Consider the following 20,858-nt stretch of genomic DNA (forward strand, 5'->3'; position numbering starts at 1 on the left):
AGAACAGGGTGGAGAGCAGCGTGTGTAGGAAAAATTAATTATAAATCTGAGAGTCTGTTTTAGTCTTTTAAAGAAAATGTTTAATGAGGCCATTTTTATTAAATGTAACAATGTAATTCTTACTACAGCCATTTTCAGATGTATATTCTCGCTATTGGCAAGGTTTCTGAAGGAGGTAACCATAGCCTGGGGTGCCAGCTTTTTGTCCTTGAGGTAAGAAATAGCTTGTTCTCACTTTGCATTTTAAGAGCATTGTGTAAAATCTGCACAGGTAGCCTGAGAGGAGATCAGTGTTGATCATTAGTGCCCATTAGATCGCTATTGCTCCTGCACACAGACGGAATCAATCTTGGGGCAGAGCTTCGGTGAATCGGGTGAGAGAACAGCCTGCCTGTCTCCATGTCGGTAATGCTGTGCGGGCTGGGAAGGAACAAAGTGCACGAGAGCAGAATCCTGAATGGAGGAGAGAGATAAGCAGTAAAATTCTTCAAAGGTCACCCTCACTGAGAGGGGGAGGAGATGGACCAAGAGAAATGAAAGGCAGTCCTGACAGTAACAGGAGGCATGGAGAGTCACACTGCTATTGAGAACATGGGTTTTCCTGTTCAGAGGGGAGTTTCATGCACACACAGTTTGTTTGAAATGTCTCTTCATTCTCACCAGTTTACATGACCAGAAACCAACTGCAGTGTCTGAAGAGGATATTAGATTATTATTAACATTGTCCTCAATGCTGTACAAAAACACAGAGACAGGCTCCCAGCCCTGAGGAGTATCCCAAGTAAAACATGCTGATGACACAGCATGCTGGCAGACCCGGAGAATGGTGCCAACTTAGAGGGGTTTTAACTGACACATGTTGGCACTTGTGGACCTCAGAGAGAACTTTTAATGAAGAATTGCTGGATGCCTGGAGCACTGCAATAAGGAGGGAGCTCCATGCACAGGGACAGCATGCAAGCAGACAAAGGGAGAAGAAAATACAGGGAATAGTGAGGCTGGCATTACTGGCCAAGCTAAAGGATGACCAAAAAAAACAAGAGCGGAGATCTTGGTGAGGAAAAGTTGTGCAAGAGCGTTGAAGGCAAGAACAAGAACCTTGATGTGGAAGGTGAGAGGGAACCAGCAGAGGGATCTGATGTGGTCCAAACAGCAGGTAAGGAAGATTATACTCCATGGATACCTTGATTACAATGATAATCTTGCTGTGACTCAAGGAGACCCTCTCACTCATGTTTAGTATTTCAGGGAAACAGTGATTGCAGAAAGACTGAATTTTTTAAAAAAATATGTTCTATTGCAACAAACCCACGGACATCAAAGAACTCCCCAGCAATCACCGTGCCAGTACAGTGCTTGAGACACCGCGTGTGCTTGTGACATTGGGAAAGAAGGAAGGAAGAATGTGAGAACTAATCCAGTAATCAGGATTATCATGATAATTCCAGCTAGTAATTAGTAAATGAAAAGTTAATTATCACGCCTTCCTCTCCCCTCCCCCACAATGTCTCACCCAGCTGTTCACAAGCGGATAACCATAGAAACAAGTGTGAGCGGAGCTTGGGTGGTTTTGTATTCATGCAGTATCAAAAGAACGCATTTGCATTCTTTGCCACAAGACTCAATTTACCTTGACTGATGATTGAATTTCAATAAGTTCTTTAATATTTTGGTCATTAACCATGATGCCATAACTGTATCACTGGAGTGCTATTGTATTTCATACGCTGGCTCTTAGTAGCTGCATTCTGTAATGTTTGAACTTCTAATTGAACCTGTTTAAAGACTGATGACCAACATATTTTAAACATGATTCATTGAAATGAGGAGACATGCCTCAAGGTTTACACACACAGCACCGTGCTGTTCACTAGGATTGGGAAGTCCCAAAAATCCAGTCATGTGGCATAGTAAGTTCCTGAAAATCTCCTTTTCTAGATCTGTCCTTGGTTCCCTCTTTCCTCCCCAACAATGTTTAGACATTGTTTACAACTCCAACCACCGATCAGGACTTCAAAATATCTGGGGGTAACTTCACTTTTATTGCTAGCAACAATCTCAATTAGTTCACTAGCAACACTTCTCCTCATACAGTTATGTTCCTAGAAATAAATGAAGATAGAGCCAAGACAAACTTCCCCACCACAGATATAATGTTAAGGTTCAAGTGCCATGGAGACTTATAGTGCTATAAAAAGAAATAATATATTTTAAAACAACATTGTTACTATGTTGCAGCTTAAGAAAATGGAAAGTCAGGAAACAATAGGCATACCTCCGTGCTCATCTTCCACTTAATGGTGGAAGAACTCTATGATTTACTTGCCAGATGAGAACTTTAAAGTTGCCCCTTGTTGCATATATGAATTACAATGACGTGGTCCCTGCTACGGGGAGTACCAATGAGAAGTGCGTTTGGGAAAGTAACTGAAATACTTCCCTGATGGATTTTATTTTCTAAATGGACAACCTACCCTAAGTGCTCAATTACTGAGGGACAATCTACAGGTTAATATATTTGCTTTCTACCTCCAACACTCTGTATAACTTCTCATCAGTGATGTACCCGAGTATTCGGATTCTAATATCTAAACCAGGGGTGGGCAAACTTCTTGGCCTGAGGGCCACATCTGGGTATGGAAATTGTATGGCGGGCCATGAATGCTCACGGAATTGGGGTTGGGGTGCAGGAGGGGGTGAGGGCTCTGGCTGGGGCTCTGGGGTGGGGCAAGAAATGAGGAGTTCAGGGTGTGGGAGAGGGCTACGGGCTGGTGCAGGAAGGGTGAGGTGCAGGGAGGGGTGAGGGGCTCTGGGGTGGGGCTGGAATGAGAGGTTTGGGGTGCAGGAGGGTGCTCCGGGCTGGGACCGAGGGCTTCAGAGGGCAGGAGGGGTAGGGCTCTGCTGCATGCCGCCCCGTCTGCAGGTGCCGCCCCTAAAGGACCCATTGGCCACGATTCCTGGCCAATGGGAGCTGTGGGGAGGCACTTGCGGTGGGGGCACATGTCGCTCCTTTTGGGAGTCATGCGGCGTTGCCCCCAACCCTGCTCCCTGTCTGGAGCGCCAGTGTGAGGCAAGCCCCAGACCCAGCTCCCCAGCGGGAGCTTGAGAGCTGGATTAAAACGGCTGGTGGGCCGGACGCGACTCACGGGCCATAGTTTGCCCACCCCAATCTAAACTGTATTCTTAAATTTATTCACCTTAATTTGGGTTATTGCTGATTATGCATTATATGTATCTTCTGACTTTTAAAACAAACTTTGTATTTGTGGCTAATCTAAGCACTATACCCAGACGTACAGACTCTATTTTCTTAACCTGTGTATTATATAATTTTTTTAACATTAGCTTTAATAACATTTTTAAATTTATTATTTATATTGCAGAAGCACTCAGATTCCAATCGAAATCAGGGCCCATTTTACACAACAGAATAAGAGAAAGTCCCTGGTCTAAAGAGCTCACAGTTAGTTGTGCGACGATAGAACCTGAACCAGCCCTCCTCTGCAGCGGCACCTGGCCATGGTAAGAATATGAAACAGCCCGTAAGAGGCTGATAACATTTTAATACTGTGTTTAGAGGTGAGGCAATTAATGAAACTGTGATAGCAGTGAATCTATTAAACCAAGGGGACAGTGGAAATCTGCACTCTGCTCCTGTCGCACTGCCTGCCGCCGAGTGGCTGGCAAGAATTAAAATTGTGCTGTCAACAGTGTATGTTTCGCATGATTACACACCTTTAAAGTTGATCAGGAAGAAAATAAATTCAGACGCGTATGTCAGGAGCTGAATAGGAAAGATTCTGTAACAAATCTCAGACACCTCAGAAGAGCTGCTCAGACACGAACAACTAGAAAATGTCTTGGGGAAGCCACTTGTAGGGTTCACTTTTCCATCACTGTTGGATTGTAAATGGCACGCTGGAACCAGAGGGCTGTTCTGTCTAGGAGGGGTCGTACTGTAGAAGGGTTGTTTTCCTCATCCCCCAGCAGTATGATAGGAGAGACTTCACGGTCTTTGGCTTGAATAACTCTAGTGCGTATGGATCTGCAACCTCCCTTTGCAACAGGTCTCATCACCCAGACTGTTCGCACAGGGCTTTTGCTAATGTAATACTTAATCTGAATTTTCCCCAATGCTGTTTATGCCCATTCTTGCCCTTCTGTCTGCACAGCCTGCAGAGAATAGTTGTTCCCTGTCCCCATTTCTGAAGTAGCAGGCGCTTTGCCTGCCTCCCCCAACTCATCTTTTCTCCCTACTGAAAGGCCTAGCTCTCTTTTTATCCAAAGGTCCCAGCAAGTGTCCCACCCCCACCAATTTGTTATTTGTCTTTGATACCCAGAGGAGAAAGAGCAAATGCAAAGGAATTCTTTTGTCTGCATCTCTTTGTTCTCACATCTCTGCATAGTAACAGAATATTCAATGAAGTCATTTAACATTTCTCAGTGATCTACAAATAATCCTTTGTGTTTTTAAAGAGCGACTATGGACAGAAAAAGGACTGTAAAAAAATGGCATATTTTACTTGGCAGATCTGATCCTTGTGTGTACTCAGCCACATCTGCCCACTTTATTAACAAAAATACACCTGAACAAGTCTTTCTTCTGTTAGTTTGCAAATCAATGTAGTTCTGGGAGAGAGAGCTGCAACATTCAGAATTTTGCATATAATTATGTTAATTACTATTCTGCTGACTTAACACCCCATAGGTCTCTGCTCGCTCCTCCACAGAGTATAGGATTCAAATCTATGGGAGAAATGATGCAGACACACCCTTGTAAACAAAAACTCTCCTTTTGGTGTCGAATGACATTCTTCTTTACTGTCTGGAGGCAATCAGGCCAGGACCAACAAGGAACATACAACAACTTCAAAGTAAGGTGAGCATTATAAAAAACAAGGCATAAAAAAGCACGCATTTCCAACTGATGAAATACCTCTTGTGAACACGTTAAAGGGTTTACCTAACATCCATCAAGAGCCTGTTAGTGGATTTGGGAGATTAAATCCTGGATCCAGTGCACTCTTCTCTGAGCATGGTTGACACGACAGTTTCTCTAACGCAACCGCCTACCAAACGGGCACATTTTGAGGGTGCTCTAAGGGGTAAACACAGAGCCCAGACATAATTTACTGTAGAAGGCACTCGGGGCTCATCCAAAGTACTTTCTTCTAGGTGTTGCTTGTTTAGTTGTATTAGGAATCTATCACTGAAGTTAAATGTAGAGACTCAGCTCTGAAAGAGAGCCAACTGATCATACTGGGTTAGACCAGTGGTCCATCTAGCCCAGAATCCTGTCTTCCTACAGTGGCTAGTGCCAGATCCTGCAGAGGGATGGAACAGAAAAGGGCAATTACTGAGTGATCCATTCCCTGTCATCCAGTCCAAGCTTCTGGCAGTTAGAGATTTAGGGACACTCAAAGCATGGGATTGTATTGATAGCCATTGATGGACCTATCCTCCATGAACTTATCTATTTCTTTTTTGAACCCAGTTATACTTTTGGCCTCCACAACAGTCTCTGGAAAGAAGTTCTATGGGTTGAGTGCACGTTGTGTGAAGAAATATCTCCTTACGTTTGTTTTAAACCTGCTGCCGAATAACTCCATAGGGTGACCCCTGGTTTGTGTTATGTGAAGGGATAAATAATACTTCCTTATTTACTTTCTCAACACCATGACTTTATAAACCTCTATCACATCCACCCCCACCCTCTCTTTTCCAAGTTTAACAGTCCCAGTCGTTTTAATCTCTCCTCATACGGAAGCTGTTCCATACCTCCATTCATTTTTGTTGCCCTTCTCTGTACTTTTCCCAATTCTAATATATATTTTGTGAAATGGGGAGACCAGAACTGCTTGCAGTATTCTAGGTGTGGGCATACCATGGATTTATATAGTGGCACTGTGATATTTTCTCTTATTAACTATCCCTTTCCTAACGGTTCCTTACATCATTAGCTTTTTTGACTGCTGCTAAATATTGAGTAAATGTTTTCAGAGAACTATCTCTGATGACTCCATGATCTCTTTCTTGAGTGCTAACAGCTAATTTAGACCCCATCATTTTGTATGTACAGCTGGTATTATGCTTTCCATTGTGCATTACTTTGCATTTATCTACATTGAATTTCATCTGCCATTTTGAGCCCAGTCACCCAGTTTTGTGAGATCCCTATGTAGCTCTTCGCAGTCTGCTCTGGACTTAAATATGCAGAGTAATTTAGTATCATCTGCAAACTTTACCATGTCTCAGTTCACCCCTTTTCCAGATCATTTATGAATACATTGAACTTCACCGGTCCTAGTACAAATCTTTGGTGGACCCTTCTATTTATCTCTCTCTGCTGTGAAAACTAACCATTTACTCCTAGACTTTGTTTCCTATCTTTTAACCACCCTAACACAACTAAGATTTTTTGTATATGTTTCACTTTTTAACCACCAAAGAAAGAAGTGCTCCTATGCATCTACTATTAAGGTATCTGCGGTTTCCTATAACCGTTTCACCCCTGGTCATCCAAATCAGCTGGTGTCTCCCTGCTAGTTCTGTACCTGTCCATTGAGATTGTACAGTGTATTTGGTGTGATATAGGGCCCATGCTTCCACTGTCTGAACACTAGCCCTGCCAGATTTGCCTCCTAACACTTCAATTTATTACCCCACAACCTCTCTCGAGCTCTAAGATACATTCCACCCTCTAGGCACATTCCTTTCTGTGTTGTTTAATGCTCTCCTAAGCAGCCCTGGGAGCCTGCCTACCACGGGTGTATTAGTATTTCAGTGTTGGCAGGATGCAGCATTGACCAGGGTCACACATACAAACAGTGCTAGAGATTGGTCTCACCCCATATTACAGTAGTCCCCAAACATTTTACCTCGCACTCCACCTTACCCTTCTCCACCCCCCACACTGGCCAGGGCTGGGAGCGTGGGGACATGGACAGGAATAAGGGGACCGAGGCTGGGGCCACAGCTGGAGGCGGGAGTGGAGCGGAGGCCAGCAGCTGGGGTCCTGGGGCCAGGAGTGGAGCTGGGCGGCGCTGGTTGGGGCTCCAGCTGTGCCTCCCCGAATGTTCCTCCGCATCCTCCTAGGGAGCTGAGCCCCAGTTTGAGGACCTCTGCCATAGTAGCTTAAACTAACTCTACAGACAGAACAGATCAGATGCACAGAGTGGCTCAGGATTGCTCCTAGCGCCCTACAAGATTTTCTGTTTCTAATGACTGAGGTGTGACAGCATGTCCTACTTGAGGAGATACACAGAGACATGCCTGGAAGAAGCTCCAAGTTGTCAGGAGGCATCGCAATGACTCGAAGGAATCCATCCCAACACAGAACCACAGTTTACCTGCCAGGTCTGAAGCAATATTCTGCTTTTGGCCAAGGGAGCTCAGACCTCTGTACAGGTTTTACTTGAGGATACTAGGAGAAAACCTTTCCCTGGAAAACAAGCTGGTTGAGACAGACTGTGGAGGAATGAATTTCTATGCCCGTATGTGGCAAAGAGAGAGGGAGGGAGGGAGTTAGTCTCACACTGAAGCTTTTATCTTTGATTTCTTCAGCTGGAAACTGCCACAACCACTTATTCTCTACTTTGATTACATCAAACTCGGCATTTTAAAAGCTTGTTTTGTTTTTTTAATTCAGGTGCTGTTTTGAATTTGTTTTAAGATGAATGCTGCTTTTGCTTCCATCACTGGTTTCCAGCCTGCACTGTAGAGCTTCTGCTGCATTTTCACCATATATAGCACTTCTTAGACCATTATCACTGAGTCAGGAAGAATGGTGGCATTTTTGCAGTTCAAGTACACTGCTCTGTATTTGCAGTAGCTGATTTTTAAACTCGTTAAAATGTAAATAGCATCACCTATTTGCACAGATCAGAATGTCATCAGCTAATTCTTCTGCTTTCAAACCGATTTGTTTGTCAGCTGTTCTGTCACCTTATGTATCAATAACAGGATATATTTTTGATCACCATTATGAATGTAATGTCAGAACTCCTTTTGTTCTCATTCCCAGGTGTTCGTGTCTTGGCTGTTTCAAATCTCATCAGGGTGCCATGTCTTGCACAAGCTGAATCCGAATGTACGTGTGTTGCATCACAGGGCGAGCTAACTTTGCTGCAATCCCTCGTTTTTAAAATGACCAGTGCAGGATTATTAGAGCTCTCAGGGGAAAGTGACTTCCAGGCGAGTGCACTTCCCTCCTGTATTTCAACACAAAACATTTCAGAACCTCCACAATATCTATGCATGTTTGATCATGGCAATGTGTGTGGAACAGGGATTTAATAAATGGAATGCCCAAATTTTCCTTGTAATTCTTTGAAATGAAATTCACCCCTTAAAAATCACCTTACTATTTTTCAATACAACCCTAACTCCATTACACTAGCATTATTGTGGAAGAAACTATTTCCACAGAAGCGTCTGAAGAGGACCTTAGACATCCAAATATGCTGCTGTAACATGAAGTGATGAGGGGAAATTATTCCCAAAGACATCCATTATTATCCATTATGACACCCAAATAAAAGAGCAAATGCCATTGACATTACGGAGAAGAAAAGGGAAATTAAAGTTCGTTCCATTACTGTGCAGATTCTGACACAGATACCTCAAGAATGGGATTCAGGCTCAGGCTGCCTCCATCTCAGAATCCTGCTTGCTTTGTTGCCATTTATCATTATTAAGTTTGTGATATGTCCCTGCTCTATGTGGCAGGAGGCCTGCCGCCGCTCCTCTAGCCAGCCAGTCTTGTGAGAATGGGGACAGTTATTTCTTTCCCCCATACTTCTGCTGACCACTAATCTTCTTTCTTTGCTCTGTTTACCCCAGCCCCTTCCCCTTTAGCTCTCAGGATTCCTCTGAGAGAGAGAATATCCCCTCTTCCCCCCAACTGTAATGCATTTTCTAAAGCTCCAAGCCTTTTATAAGGAGTTCAAAGCTCAATGTCAAGTGCAGGGCTGTGACCCAGGACATAATTTAACAGAACACAGATTGAACGTGGGGTCAGCAGGAAAAGGCTGTTAAGATTTCCCAGAAGGCCTGTTTAGGAATTAGGACCCCTAGGAATATGGCACTATGAAAAAAGTCTGAGGAATCTCAAGATACAATGTTTAGCTCTCACACCACTCTCCTGTGCCGAGGTACAACACTGGGAGTCTGTGGCTGCTGGGAGCGAGGAGTGGGTTAGGACACTGCTACTCAAAGTGGTGGTCCGCGGACCAGCACCGGTCCGCGAGCCATTGGCTGCTGGTCTGCGCGCACATTGGAAAATAAAATGGCCGGTCCCCCATATCAGATAGCTTGAGAAGCACTGGGTTAGGACACTTTGGCAGAGTGAGTCCTCATGCACGCCGCACCTTCTGTCCCATCCTCTCCACACATGAAAACAACAGGAGGAAGGCAGGTCAGTAGCAGCTCCCTTAAAATGGATGGGGAGAATGAGGCTTGCTGCCAGCCAAGAATGGGTGCCCACTCCTGGCACTTCTTGCCAGACCCTCTGCCACATGAGATATAGGAAAGCCCTTGTTCCAGGGAGTGGAGGACGGGTCTGCTGGCAAAGTGGAGAAGAGAAGAGAAGAGAAGAGAGTAGTTGAGTTTTCCTGTCTTTGCCCTTTGCCTAAGAGTTCTAAGAATGAATAGATTGCCCTAAAGATGAGGATGCAAACAAATCAGTTATGCTGGAAAGGAAGAATACAAGGGGAGGCCAGCACAGCTTTTTAAGAAGCTGGGGGTTAAAATAAAAAATCCAGCCTAGAAATGTAGACAGGGAATGATACAAAGCAAAAAAAAAAAAGAAAGATCCAGAGCCAATCAAGGAGCACAGGAGAGAGAAAGACAGCGGAAAAGCAGAATGAATTAATGTGCCAAAGGGGTTAACAGGGAAGAAGAGGAGATTTTAGAGCTAAAGCAGGGGAAATAAGGCAGAGGGGGGATGAGATTGAGGATTCTGAAGAGTCTGAGGCAATGAACGATTTTTAAAAGAAAAATAAGGGGAAAAGTGATGCTGAATAGTTTAATCCCAGGCTGTTAAAGAATTAGCTAACGAATTTACTAAGCCAACAGCAATTATTTTTGAAAGGCCCTAGAGGGGCCTGAGGCATCAGAAGATTGGAAAAGGCAGGCAAACCTTTATGCAAAAAAGACAAAAGGAGTGATCCTGGCAATTATTGCATGCTAAGCCTAACGCCATCACAAAACAAATGTGAACACAAAAATCCATACATACTTCAATGTTAGCAGAAACTCTAAAATAAGCAGCTTCATTGGGGATGTGCAAAGAACAAAAGATGTCAAACAAACCTGAGTGTTTTTGATAGAATTGATAGAAAGCGAATGGGCAAATGGAAGAGTCAATGTGATATATCTGGTCTGGAGGAAAGCATGTACTATAGCCTTTCACAGAAATGGAATGCGCTGATGTTAGAACACTGTTGGGGGACTGAATGCTTACTGAATGTCCGTAGCTAAAGGGAAGGATAAATGACAGCGTGTCACCACTGGGGACTGGCGTCAGGACAGTTTTTATTTAACAGTTTAATTAATCTAGAAGAAGGGGGTAAAGGTGCACATTAATGCAATCTGCAGGTGATACGAAACTGGGCTACTAATATCAGCAAGGACAGACATAACATGAAGGGACTGAGACACACTAGAAGTACTGTCCCCAAGGAGACTCAAGCTTAGTAAAAATCAGTGAGGGAGCAGTTACACTATGGAAGACCTGACAGTCCCAGCTGGAGGCACATTGGGTATTGGTGAAATGGGACAAAGACACCAAAGTATGTGATGTGGAGACTTCACACCAAAGATCCTGAAGGTAAACTGTAGCCCCTTTCTACAGTTACCAGTGAGATTCACTGAGGACCAAGCATTCTGCTCTCAGCACCGGAAAGGTATCAGTGACTTATCAAAGGAGTTCAGAGAAAAGAAAAGGAGTACTTGTGGCACCTTAGAGACTAAGAAATTTATTTGAGCATAAGCTTTCGTGAGCTACAGCTCACTTCATCGGATGCATGCAGTGGAAAATACAGTGGGGAGATTTTATATACACAGAGAACATGAAACAATGGGTGTGACCATACACACTGTAATGAGAGTGATCAGGAAAGGTGAGCTATTACCAGCAGGAGAGAAAAAAACCTTTTGTAGTAATAATTAAGGTGGGCCATTCCCAGCAGTTGAGAATTCAGAGTCCAGGAGTTCAGAGAGGAGACAACACGAGTGATTAAGGGGAAGAATTTTTCAAAGACACAAATGGCACCTAGGTACATAATTCCTGTTGACTTTCAGTGGGAATTAGTCACCTAACTTGAAAATTTCCCCTATGGATTATAGAGACTGACAAATAAGAAAAGGTTAACAGAATTAAAAACAATTATGTTTGGCACAGCAATGCCATAATGAGGTACAATATCTTACATGTACTAAGTGCCTTTCATCTAAATAGAGCTCAAAGTCTTCAGAAGCTCCACCCAGAAATCACAGCCACATCTGGGTTGAAATGAAGCAGCTGTTGAGGACATGAGCAAAATATACTCTACTTAATTCCTCCCTGATTTTTTTTTATTTTATATATATATTACACACACACACCTATCTATAGATATATACACATTTAATTTCAAAATATTCCAGCTACAAAAGTCATAATATCCTAGACTGTCCCATTGGTCTCTCAGATGAGACTGACTGTGGCATACAGTATAGCATTATGGCATCAGTGTGTAACTATGCAGAAGGAAATGAGAGGTGAGATAACTGCACTTCTGGTCTGAAGAACCCATTGTTTTAGTTCATGCAATGTGAGAAGATGAATGTGTCTGTCTGTGTGCTGGACTCAGTAAAATAATCTCATCTAGAAAAAATCCAAAGCAAGTCTTGACTGATGCTATTGAGGACGTGAATACAGTTTCAAAAACTTACACAGCAATAGTGAAGGGTGGAAAGACCGACGAGATCTATTAGAAAAGGGGATCTGTGTTTCGGACAATGTTCCTCTTCTCCCTCTGCCATCTCACTCATCACCATCTTGTTCACAGTCCCAACTGAGCCCATTCTTGCTACTGAGGCAAATGCTTCTTCATTGTCCTAAAGCCTTCAAGAGCTTTTTGTCACCCATTCTTTGGTCCAGAAGATGTTCCTTATCAGAACATTTTTATTAAAGTGAATCTAGTCCTGAACCAACAACCTTGCAGACTGAACACATGAAAGAGGTTGAGAATCTCCAGCAAACTAACTCCACACTGCACTGCCCTGCCTTGCCTTGGAAGGACTCTCACTAGATAGGAGAGAGGAGGTCAGTGTTTATGCCACAGTTAGTCCCTGTGCCTCTCTGCTGAGGCTGCAACAAATAGGACAATTGTGACAGTGGCTCTTTTGTCGCAAACAGCTGTCTGATAGAAATAATACGGAGGTAACATTCACGTCAAGTAGTTCACTGAATAACTAGTAGATGGTAACTTTCAATCACTAGCAAGTTAAGACAAATTGGAACCCATGAGCTAGACGACAGGCTCTGCAAATCCCATTGCCAATCTTCTGAGCCACGCCACTCCCTCAGTACACAGGCTTGACAAACGTGTCGTTTTACTAGGTGTCTCTGCATAATCTGTTTTCTTCCTTTACATTAACCACTGCTGCAGGGGTCTCTTTCCTAGAGAAGCTCTTTAAGTTAGGTCCAAAACTTTGTCTTGTTTTCAAGCACAAGCTGACAGTGAAAGCCTGAAGTCTAAGAGTTCTAGTCTTCCGAGGCTTTTTCTGTGGAAAGTATTGTGAATTATTCCTTAGCTTTTGCCCCCATTGCCTGTTACGATGCCTCCTCCCTAAAGCACAATTCTGAATTCTCTCAATACTTTTCTTCCGTTCACAGTGAAACGGGCACACAAATGATGAGTTAGTTTAAGTTACACACTGATCCTTCTTCTGAGTTAACATTTATGGCCTGACCAGACAGGCTAAACCCCAAGTAATCTATTCACTTTCCACCATGCCATGGAAGAAGCAAAGGAATAACTCCCAGCACTTTTACTGAAAAGGGCCCAAGATGTAAAGAACCCAAGATGTAAAGTCTGAATCTGCCCTCTAACAGGAACATCTGTTCTTCTAGCCTTACCAAACGGGATTTGTGTAATCAATGAGCACTGTCAGAGGTGTTTGTGCAGATGCTAGCCTGCGCCCACATATGCTTTCCAATACCACTATTAATATAGTTGCATCATCTTGTTGCGTCTAGACTTGCAATGTTTTTCTTTGATTGTGAATTTCCTTGATTTTGGCAGCGTGTCTCTTAACTCTGAAGGCCTTTCCTAAATGTAGTTTTCAAATGTTTATATTTCCTTTGCCCCCCCTTCACCCCCCACAGTAATTTTCGGTGCTTTGAACATTTCAGGAATTTAACTACATAAATAGCTACCCTAATCTTGTAACAGCATACTAAATTACATAATTGCCATTAGGATGGGTAATTACACAGTGAACATATGAAACAGACAGCTTTCTGCATTCCATATCACAGCCATGTCAAAATATTTTATTTACAGAACACAAGTAGTAATAATTCCACAGACCGTATACAATTTTATTTTAAAACATAAAATTGTTTTTGAGATACAGCTGTATAAAAATAGCATTGGAAAAAACCCTTCCTATGTTTGTATGTCCTTATTTATTTTGCAAAGAAATAATACAATTCCAGGCTCTGGCCTTTGGGAGACGGTTTCAGCACATAGCTAATGTTTACAGCCCTGAAAATGGCTGTGCTGTCTTACAGCAGATATATTATTGGGCTTCACTAAAATGTTTTCCTGAAGTAGAGCTCACAGACTAAGTCAAAAACTTAGTCATGATTGAGATTTTTGCTCTGTTAATGACCTGTTAATTGCAGAACTACAAGTGTTCTCATTGAGTGAATCTTAACTATCTCATAAAGCCATAGCTTATTCATCACAGTTATGAAAATAGCTCTGAATATAATGAAAGTTTTATTTTTGTTTTCAGCCAGAACCTCAGATTTATAACCTTTAATGTCAGAAAACAGTTCAGTGCGCTGAAAAACACAGGGAGCCTAGCAGTCAATTACTGAAAAAAGGATAGATACTTCTCTAGAATTTGGGGGGAAATGGATAAAGTTTTTATTAGCTGTTGGTTACACAGCCAGCTTGAAATGGAAAGAGACAGTAAGCTGAAATAAAAGTTTAAGCACCACTGTACAGATTTGCATAAATATCACCTGAGGTTACTCCAATGCTGAGACGTGGACTTAAACTCGGGTTCAGTGCTTGCTGACCCAAATCTGGTAATGACCCAGAACTGGAGACTGATTGGCACAAGCCTAATTACATGTTTACAGCACAAGCAAAATTGCGCAGATGAATTTCTTCAGCGTGGCTAAAATGAGACTCTGTTAAACAAGGGTGGAGCTGAATCAATCCAGATACAACAGTAACTGAAACACTGTCGAACACTAATGTATCAAATAAGTGTTGAAAATCATTAAAAATGTAATTTAGTGGCTCTAGTACAACTGAACTGCTGTTTCTATTAAAAAAAACAGTTTTGCAGAGGTTTTACACAGTTTAATTTGCAGCAGGATTAAACCTGACATAAGCGCTGGCATTTGATTCAATACTATTCACTGCTCTATACTAATGCATCTGCAAAGTGTAATATACTTGCAGGATTATACACACCATGTCTCAACAGATGAGCTCATGAACAGCTGATAATGTGCGTACACACACACACACACACACACACACACACACACACAGTCTCTCGATACCATCATCTCAAAGACAGGATGCTACACTTGAAACCACCACATTTTAGATGAAGCAAAAACAATGCCCAATCACACTTACAAGAGAGTACTATAGATTTCAACCATTTTCATCTAGGAAATTCTGGCCCTTCTCAGAAGCAAAATGGCTTTTCAGATTTGAATGGAATCACTACAGAATCATTCCTCCTCTTTGATACAATCCTACACTAGCCTGGCCCTGCATTACTGGCAGGGAGAGGGCTGTCTGTTTAGAAGATTCCTGTGGGAGCAGCACTGGAACAAGCCAGGAGACAGGCTGTGATTCCAGGTTTTCCCTAAGCCCACCTCCACAAGCAACTTACCTTTTCTTATCATCATCATCTGTATTGTGGTCCCACAACAGGATTCAGGCCACACTGTGCTGAGCACTGGGCAACAAAAGATAACAACAGGATCCCTACCCCAAAGGGCTTACAAGCGAAAAATAGAGGGTAGCTATTAGCGAGCTGCCAGCAGAGTAAAATGGAGCCTGCACCAGCCACAGTATTGAAGCAAGAGAGGAGGACATGAATTGGAGGAAGCCAGTATGGTGGCAAATTTAAACAGAGGCTGCTCTAAGTTGGCAGCCACCAGGAAAGGCTGCAGTTGAGGGGAAGGAGAAGGTTGTAAGCACAGTGGACAAAACTCACTCTTCCCCTCATTCTAGCTAATTTTACGTTTTTTCCAACTGGAACAAAGCACTCCTTAAATTGTGGCAGCAATGACTGGAGCAGTTAGAAAGGAGTCAAAGTGCCACCATCTTGGAAAACAGCAGCACCCTCCTCCAAGTTCTTCTTCAGCACTCGTCTCTCTCCAGGCAGCCTACACCCCTACGCTTCCCCTTTAAGAAATGGTACCAGACACACACACAAAAATTTTCAGAACCACCATGACATGTCCGGCACCAGCAAGAGAAGCTGCAGTCATCTCTTGTCCTCCTCCTTGTAAGCATCACTACCCAGGTCACCTCTTCACCTAGACTGTGGATGGAAGTGCCCTATTAGGTCTGATCCTGCAGTACGAAAGAGTTTAATGGAAGGTTTTCACTGCCAGATCATCAATACCAAAGAGATCAGCAGGTGGGAGAATTGCAGGTTTTTTCAAGTAACTTGCTAAGATTACGCAAAAAGAAAAGGACGACTTGTGGCACCTTAGAGACTAACAAATTTATTTGAGCATAAGCTTTCGTGAGCTACAGCTCACTTATCGGATGCAAGATTGTGGGTCTTTTGCTCTTTAGTTTACATTTTTAACTGGGTCTTTCTTTGTTCTCCACCCCACCAGATCCCAAGAGGGCAGCTCAGAATCTCCACCAGGCAGCGGGAGGAAGTGTCACAGCCCTGTAGAGTCCTAATCAGGAGTTACTGGTTACAAGAGAGACAAGAGGGCACAGAGCACAAGTACAGTGAAGTAGATAATGCAATGCAATGTGCAAAGTAGATAATGCAATGTGGATATTTGGCTTCTGCATTTCAGAGCATAGACAGATTGCTCTGGGAGAAACTGCCTTTCTTATTGTCTTGTTTTCACCTGTATGGGTTCAGTCCTGCTCCCAGACCTATCTAGCATCTTTCCATCCAACCCTAGTCAGAACAAACCTCAATATCTCATTTCTTGACCTTTTAGGCAATGGGGACTTCTCCAGTAGGCTCAGGGCAGGGAATCATTTTAAACGGTTATTCCATGATTGATGAGAACTTGAGTTAACATTTGAGAAAAATATTTTTAAAAGCTGAATTCTTACATAACACTTCAAAGTGTGGTTGACGGGCCAGAAATGCCTCCACTCCATTTATTTTCTGAGCCACCACTAAGCCTCCCGACAAAGCTAATTAAATCGTAAGGAAAGGCACCTGACAAGGTCCAGCAGACTCAAACGCAGTCTTAATCGTGGCCTCTGGCAGAAAGTTCACATTCTACTGGGGAGCAACTTTATGTTAAATCTCCTTGAAATCTCGTGCCCTTGACTGACTCCTTTCCAACAGCTCCAGTTACCCTTGCCTAGACTGAAAGAGTGCTTTGTTCCAGCTGGCAGAAAGTTTAAAGTTAGCTGAAATGGAAGAAGGAGTAAATCTCCATGCTCCAACTAAACAAGATGACATCCATTCCATCCTCCACTTTAAATAGAGGCCAGAAAAAGGGCATCTTCTCAGCAGCATCAGAATCAACCATTCTACTGGAAAACCACTATTAGCTGGGATTATACCACCTTGCACTTGTCAAGGGTTGACCCATTGCAATGTATTATTGTGTGAGTAGAGACTGCTGAAGTCCACAGCTCAATAGTCTCATGTACTATAGTGCAACCCTGACAGCAAAATGAGCTAGCTTTATGGCCAGAGATGAAGGTGGAAATTCCACCAAAGGCCATGAAGGGTAAAATCCATACAAAAATATCAAGATAAAAACGTAACTGTTCTTGAGAGCTGGATTCACAGGCACAAGGCTGGCTTGCAGGTCTCTAAAGGAAGAAGACTGGAAGAAGTCCAACATATATACAAAGGCAACGCCATGTAAAGATCCAAAGCACAACACTGATATAAAGTACAGGATAAGATAACAGGGGATAAGGCATAGATTGTAAAGGCGTAGAATAAATATTTTGTGATAGCTAGCACTGGGTTTGATCCATAACGTCCCAAGGCTGCTTGTCATTATTATTACCAGATTATTATGTGCCTTGATCTAAAGGAAACTGATGAAAGATTACTGTTAAAACTATTTCCAATAACTAATTACACAGCCTGTATTTACAGTGCTAGTTCAGTCTCAATTTTGATCAGCTTTTGTTGATTTATAGCACTGTCACCCACTTTAAAAGCCTGCAGTCAACTGTATCATACGGTAGGTAATGAATGGACTCACTATTTCAAATCAAAGGATGAAGCTCCATTAGACAACAATTGCATGAAGTGGCGCTTAAAAAAATATAGTTATTAATCCTCTGTCTCCCTGAGAGCTGTTGACTGGGATTCCTACTTTCTTAGCTACTGGCAGAGTAAAGTTTGCTGTAAGCCAGTCTGAATAAACACGTAAAACCCAACACATTATCTCACACAAGTTTCAAGGAGGAAAGGGTTCTGCTCCACTCAGAGAGCCACATTCTGTTCCACAGCTGGACTGAAAGAGAAAAGACGACTCTAGTCGGGCAGCCTAAGAGAGTTATTACTACATGAATAAACCAGTGGCTGCGCTAAATGCCAGTGAACCAGTGGGGGCTACAGAACAGGGGTGTGCACAACAGGGGGTTAAGTAGGGGCTCGGGTCCCCCCAATAATCATCAGGTGCACAGAACTCCTCCAGCCCCAGGGCTGTGGCTGGGGGGAGGGTGAGCTCCTCCTGGCTCCAGGGTTATGACCGGGGATGGGGGGGGGGAACTCCTCTGGCACTGGGCCTCAGTGAGGGCACAGAACCGTGCCTCTCCAAAAGAGGTCAAATTTAAATTTCTGCACACATCCCTGCTGCAGAACCATAGCAAGGTCGCTATCCCACTGTGGTCTACCTACAGTACAGGATGTAAACCAAACAAAGTAATTGGGCAGACAAACAAGAACGTGTGTCTTTAGTGTTCACTCTTCTTCCGTAACATCCATGGGAAGAGAGTCAACAGTAATATAAATAAAAGATGTCCATGTTATTCCCTCCTCTGGGGTTTCCCTGGGCATCTCTAATCCAGTAAATTATAAATTTTCCCAGAAGAAATGCTCCCCTTTTGTGCCATATACAAGGCCAAGCATATTGTTGGTGCTTAATGAACAGTAATAATTGATGATTACATATGGACATAGCACCAGCTGAGAATAAAAGTCAAGTTAAAATGATATTTGAATTTTAGAAAGAACTTTATTTCATGACAGCTGAGGAATAAAAATGGTGGGGAAGAGCAGTTACAGCAAAAGATTCTGGAAGGAATGGAGTGTGTACCCTTAAGGCGGCGGCGGGGGGGGGGGGGAACAGGGAAAGAAGGGTTAATCACAAATGGGTATGAGCAAGCCCAGCATGTTCTGATAATCATGATGGCTGGTTGGTGTGTGCCAGTTAAGAGGGTTCTACTGTAATGTGTAGCCTCAAACTGTTTTTCAGAGCAAAACCATTACCACTGAAATGCTGTTCAGGTTTTAAACGAAGCACTGACCAGCAGCTGTGGGATTCACTTTGCTCTTTGTACTTTTGCTTTTTGTATAAAAAAAATGCCTGGTGCTGCATGCAGATCAGGTACAATGTGTGCAGCGAAGTCTTCTCAGAATAGACAAGGAAATGAGAACATATGGCAATTTAGCTCAAGCTCTTGCAATCAGCCCCCCTCATTGTCAGGGACAAAAGACACTAACGTTGTTTTAAAGAAAGAAATTATCTCTTTTGATCAAGGGTTTTTGTGGCTCTCAACGAGGCAATATTTGACTTTCCATGCCAGCAAGCCTTCCTCTGTTAATTCCAGCTGGTGCTGAATCATGTGTTCTAAAGGTGGTGCTTCTGCCCCACTGGGAATCCTGGAGGCAGACGTAGGCTGAACACCTTTGTTCATATTAACTTTAGATTAATGTATGGGTTTCTTTCAACGTGTGTTATGGTAGAGCCCGGGGCTCCAATCAGGATCGGAGCTCCACTATGCCGAGCACTGTACAAACCTAGTAAAGGACAGTCCCAGCCCTAAAGAGCTTACGTTACTGTATCTGTATGTATTTCCCACCCCACCCCCCTTATTTCCCACAGCACTCACACAAGCAGTGCTGTGTAAGTCATGGCAGCTTTATAATAAAGTGTTACAGGTTTCACGATGTCATTTATGGACTGAACTTGTTATATCCAACTTCAGTTAGATGTGAAATGAATCAACAGACAGATTATTGCTCTTCGCCTAGCTCACCTTTCCCTTTTGGATTCAGGATTTACCTATCAGTCTGTCACTTGACTGGAGTGGTAGCCAAGGTTACTGGCATAGCATTCTTTTCATCACTAGCCCTTTTGTTTCCCATAACTGTGGTGTAAACAGATTACTATAGCTTGAGACCCTTACTGACGGAGAACCACCTACTGGTGCATAATTTTGCATCATATTTAATATGCTGTAGTACCAGCTGCAGGCCTACAGTCAGGATCTGGGCTCACTGGGTTAGGTGCTCTGCGTACACAGAAGAAGAGCTGAAGCGCTTACAGTCTGAACTCATGAGAAATGTACCTAGCACGTACAGTAGGTGAGTCCCTACTCCCTACTTCTATTCACCACTCCCTGTTCACACATCCATGGATAATATTAGACCTTTGGGCCACAGCATCACACCGGGAGCTCAGGTCAAGGTGTTTATCCACCATGACCACAAAATCCTTTTCAGAGTCACTGCTTTCCACGATATAGTCCCCCATCATGTAGATGCGACCTCCCACTCCTTGTTTCAAACTGTGGGTTGGGACTCCAAAGTGAGTTGTGACCCCATTTCAGTGGGGTCACCAGGGCTGGTGCTAGACTTGCTGAGGCTTGGGACCAAAGCCCAAAGCTTCAGCTCTGGGTGGTGGGGCTCAGGTTACAGGCCCCCCCTCCTAGGGCTGAAGCCCTTGGGCTTTGGCTTTGCCTCCTTCCATTCTGGGGCGATGGGGCTGTGGCTTTGGCCGCCCCGCCCCCAGGCCAGGGCGGTGGGACTCAGGTGTGCTCAGGCTTTGGTCCCCCCTCCTGGGATCGTGTAGTAATTTTTGTTGTCAGAAGAGGGTTGTAATGCAATGAAGCGTGAGAACCCCTGCTCTAGCTGTATCACTTTGCATTTGGCTGTGTTAAAATGCATTTTGTTTGGAAATGCACAGCTTACCACGTGATCTAGACTGCCCTGTATGACTGTCCCGTCCTCACGGCTATTTACCACTCCATTGATATTTGCATCATCTGTAAATCTGATCAGCAGTGATTTTCTATTTACTTCCAGGTCACTGATAAAGTTACTGTTGAATAGGATCAGGCCCATAACTGATCCCTATGGAAACACCTCCATTTTGGGATGAATCCCCACTGACAGCTACTTTTTGAGATCTGCCAATTTCTTAACGTATCTAACATGTC

General features: G+C 43.4%; 1 protein-coding gene and 1 long non-coding RNA gene across 16 annotated transcripts in view; one reads left to right on the forward strand and one right to left on the reverse strand.

Moving 5' to 3' along the window:
- The window catches only part of PTPRF (protein tyrosine phosphatase receptor type F), a 599,167-nt gene that overhangs the window by 168,351 nt on the left and 409,958 nt on the right, over window positions 1-20,858 (reverse strand). The window lies entirely within an intron of this gene.
- Window positions 788-8,175, forward strand: LOC141993001 (uncharacterized). 2 transcript variants are annotated; one of them, XR_012640722.1, is made up of 3 exons: window positions 788-1,156; window positions 3,384-3,522; window positions 8,024-8,175. It is a non-coding gene; the product is annotated as an uncharacterized LOC141993001 (long non-coding RNA). The 2 variants fall into 2 exon arrangements; XR_012640721.1 differs by lacking the exon at window positions 8,024-8,175 and adding an exon at window positions 4,709-4,756.

This window comes from Natator depressus, chromosome 8 (genome assembly GCF_965152275.1).
Source record: "Natator depressus isolate rNatDep1 chromosome 8, rNatDep2.hap1, whole genome shotgun sequence".
In the NCBI taxonomy this organism is placed as follows: domain Eukaryota; kingdom Metazoa; phylum Chordata; order Testudines; family Cheloniidae; genus Natator; species Natator depressus.